Source organism: Prorops nasuta, unplaced genomic scaffold (assembly GCF_024137725.1).
Source record: "Prorops nasuta isolate Cenicafe-Biocafe unplaced genomic scaffold, Cenicafe_Pnas_1.2 PNAS00010, whole genome shotgun sequence".
In the NCBI taxonomy this organism is placed as follows: Eukaryota; Metazoa; Arthropoda; class Insecta; order Hymenoptera; family Bethylidae; genus Prorops; species Prorops nasuta.
The window spans coordinates 4,793,888-4,798,631 of record NW_027116807.1 but is presented as its reverse complement, the minus strand read 5'-3'; positions in this window follow the sequence as shown (position 1 = coordinate 4,798,631).

Below are 4,744 nucleotides of genomic sequence, written 5' to 3'. Positions count from 1 at the left end.
TTTTAATCCGGGAGGCACAATAACTCCGCGCCGCAGTGTGCTAAGGTAAATATATACGCGTAACTTTGGCAAAGACACACACACTACCAACACGTGACGCGTGGCACGGATATACGAGTTCTTTAATCGAATTTAAGCGTAACACGCCTCCTGGCCTTGGAATTAACACTGGATTTAACCTTGACACGACGAGCAAGATTCTTGCCTCGTTTTATCGATGTTGGAAAAGGGAGAGTTGGGAGCTATAGCTATAGAGGTCTGCGGTAGTCAACGTCAAGTTTAAGGATGATTCTCCGGAAATGGTGCTGCTGGTGTCAGGGCCCGGTGCTAGTTTTGCGCCAGGGAGAAATTAAAATGTGCGTGTGTTGGTGTAACAGGCGCTCACCCCTGAAGCGCGTTCGCCATGTTAGGGTTTTGGGGGGGTAGGTATATATGTAAGAGAGCGTAAACTGGCTCTCTCCCTCTCTCTCTCTCTCTCTCTCTCTCTCTCTCCTTTCTTCGTTCCGGCGTGGGGTAGGTTGCTTGTATGCGTGTACAACGCTCGCTATTCGCCTCTCACATTATTTTCACCCCCCCCCCCCTTTTCCATCTCTTCTCTTTCCGGCCCCTCTACCTACTACCTTTTAATCTTCCGCGCGACCCGATCAACTGTGATTCTACCAGCAGCCCAGCTGCTCCCATCTCGTTTCCTCGTATCGATAAATTTTCAGGAAATTATATATCCAATCTCTATATACAAATATGTTTAATGGTATTTTTATTATTGTCGAAGGGACTAGTATGCTTTATTGATTTTGTGTAGATAATTTTTATTATATTTTTCTATTCTACTCGATTAATTGTTGTTGTTCTAACAAGAGACCAGGTGCTCCTATCAGGTTTCCTCGTATCGATAATATTTGTAAAAATTATCCAATCTCTGTAAATATTGTTAATAATGTTTTTACCATTGTCGAAGAGACTCGTACTCTCTGATTTCCTATATATATATATATATATATATATAAATAGATAGGTTTTACTACATCTTTCAGTGCTACTCGATCAATCGTACCAAGAGACCAGCTGCTCCCATCAGGTTCTCTCGTATCGATCATTTTCTTGAAAATTATTCAATATCTGGAAATATTGCTAATGTTACTCGTTTCTTCGCATCGCTAATTTTCTTAAAAATTTTCTAATCCCTACAAATATTATTAATTTTATTGTTATCGTTATCGAAAAGACTCTGACACTCTCTGATTTTATTCATATATATATATACGTATATGTGTAGATGCAGTTTTATTGGTGTAGAGAAGAAATGGGCCCTGCTGCTGGATGGGCAGTCTCTCTCATTGTCACGGCACGTGCACACGCGCGGGTCCTCCAAAATACATCTGCCTGCCTCGATCCTTGAGGATGCACGACGCACGCTCCTTTCTTCCTATATACATCTATATAAGCACATGGTCGCTTCTTCCGCTTCTCGCCTTTTATAACAAAACTCTTCAATATATACTCTTCTTCCTCGTGTGCACAAGAAACTTTATACGTGTGTTTAAGTATTATATATACCCTTGCACCGTTATCTTTGCCAATTAAAACAATAAATAAACTCGTATTGCGTAATAAAATTTTCTTTATATTTTTATTATTCAAGTATATGAAAATTTAATCATTTTAGTATATACAAAATTGATCCTCGAGAATGCGCGCTTCTTCCTATATATATATACTATATATATATCCAAGAACGCTGTTTCTTCTTCCGCTTCTCGTTTTTATAATAAAACTCTTGGATACTTTTTTCTCCTTCGCGTGCAAAATGAACGTTATACATTTAAGGATCATGCTCTTGCATCGTTATGTTTGCCAAATGGAGTAATAAATAAAGTCATTTCAATAAACTTTTCTATATATTTTTATTATTCAAGTGTAGCATTCTTCCTGCAGATTTAAACATTTTAGTCTATACAAAACTTGCATGTCTTATGAGATGCACCCCGAGGAAACACTCTGTGCTTTTGGATCAAAGAAACATTAATTTCACGGAATAATAACAAAGCGAGAAATCTCTGTAAAAGAAACTCGAAGAAACTTGATTCCAACGAGACACTCGCCTTTCCTCGGGGTGGGGTTAGTAATAATTTAGCAATGAGATATAGCAACAATGTAATAAATGTAGTATAAATCAATTAATTACAATGCCGTAACAATGTCAATATAATAATAACACCAACAACAATATAATAGTGAAATTAAAAGATACACTGTATATATACAGTCACGCGTTAGATCCAGCGACCGTAATAATTTATAATAAACTCCCGGCGTTATCTTTGTATTTGTGCTTTCACCATATAGTATAGGTATGCAGAGAGACGTTCGCAGTAAATGCATTATTTTTATTAATTTTCTTACGTTTAAATTTCCCCATTTCTCCACTCTTACGCGTTTACAAAAAACAAACTCCCTTTAACCGTATCGTGTGTGTGTGTGTGTTTTAATTGGCAAATTCTCAATTACAACGCGCAACGCGATTCTGCATGGTTCTGGCCTCAGTCTGTGTAAAGATTTTTTTTTATGACGATCGATGCAAAAAATGTGGTCATGAGATGAGCGAGTACTCTCGTCGCGTTACGTGCAAGGTGGACCAGAGTAACCAACGTAAGAAAAGAACATCGAGTGCGTGGAGGGGTCGAAAAGGATATACAAGAATTTGCATCGAAGGATAAAAAAAATGTCCTCCCGAGAAATTACTCGATTTTTCATCGATTAATTCTCCAATCCTCCAAAAGTTCGAAGAGATTGTGCTGGGACACCGTGTATATATATAGTACTCCATGCGTCGCAACTTGTACCGTAAACTTGAATCGGTAACTGTATAATATGTACACGATCACACACATTCGGTGAGAAAATGATGAAACTGGATGACGATGAGCGCTTAGTGCTATATAGAGACGACGATGGTTTGTCAGAAAAATAATTTGATGAGTAGATCGTGTGAAAAAGGTGCAACGAGCCGACCGATGAACGTGGCGCAGATGCAACGAGACACGGTGCATTCGCGTATAAAAAAGAAAATCTCTTGGTCGAGAGACAGCGAATGAATAATTTTCTCCGTTAACGCGATAATTGGTAATTTCGAAAGGACAGTATACCAATCGGGATTGAGAAGACAACCATTTGCTTGCTTGCACAGTGTTGTGCTCTATATACCCAATGCAAGATGTAGCGAGAAATTTATTGTAGATTTCAATCAGGGACGATTCGAAGAAGCAAATAATCATGTTCAACGTGCTATTGGCAGTCTATACACCTTCGACGAATGATTCACTGTACAGCATCTCTCTTAATGTGTGCCGGACATACCGTCTCGAGTTGCAAAATTGTTTTCGATGATTCAGTTTTAGCGTAGACGTACGCAATTGGTGTACATATAAAAATATCTGTTGACAGTAAAATTTGTTTCTCTCCGCGCGACTATAGCGGGGTATCTCGTTATAATATATATAGTATTGCAATGGAGCCGAGTCAAGCACAACGTTGATCCTTCGATAAGATATCTGCTCTTGTTCCGCACGATAGCTCGATTCGACGCGTCCAAAGATACAAGGTATATCTATATATAGTTTACTTTTATATCCCACGTGACTCTCTCGTACATGCAGCTCTCCATTTTCGCTTAACAATTTAACGAACGATCGCCTTACGTAGCCTTATAATTATTATATGCAAAGAGAAGATACTAAATATACGATCGATCTTGCCTAATAATTATTCAAGCTTTGTACAGTAAAAGGATGAAAGAATTTAAGCCTGTTCTGCTCATTATAGTCGTACTGCTCTAGTTGTCTCGTTGTATCTTAGAATTTATATAATAATATACAGAATACTCTGCATTATAGTAGGTTTATACGCATGAACTAAGCAGGAGATGGAGAAAGCTAAGCAGCTTTGCTATTAATTTCGCTTATTTCTACGTGCCCCCCCCCCCTCCCCAGCCACAAATATAATTATTTCTCCGTCCATTTTCTCTCTCTCTCTCTCTCTCTTCTCTTATCAATTTGCATCGTTCCGATCAACAGCTCCCTCCTCCAAGCCACAAATCTTTCCTCTCCTCCGCTTTTCCTTTCCTTTTCCTTCCTGCACCAACGCAAAAACAAATACACGTATGTGCACACAGCCCCCCCCCTTTTCCCACCCCACCCCTCCGTTACATTTTGTGAAAAAATAAACATTTGCTCTCTCGTTAGTTACTCTTTCAACGCGTCTCTATTTATAATTGTATCAACGAAATCTTTCTCGGCTCTCCGGAGTAGCGTGTCTACGTCGTTCAACGCGTTAATCTCTTCAGCAATTTCCTTGGCTCGACGTAGAGGTCGTGATACCACCCGTCGTTTATCTCGACCCTCGTTTTCAAGCATCTATTGTGCTCCACGCAAATTTTTGGTTCTTTGTTCCACAATTTTCCACACAGAATTTGCATAAATTCTTCGTCGGGTATTTAATTAACCCGCTACGCAATTTTAATCAACAATGAACAAGCGTACTTTGCGTTGCCTCTGGTTCTAGATGGAAAATAGAATATAAGAGGAATTGGCTGTTTAAGGGAGGATTTTCATCACGTAAATCAATGTGGTGATAAGGATCTCGAATACATGCATCAATGACCAATCTTATCGATCGCTGTCGTCGAACGAGGAACCCACGAGGCTACGATTTACCGTCCCCCCCCCCCTTTTTTTCACCTCCCACA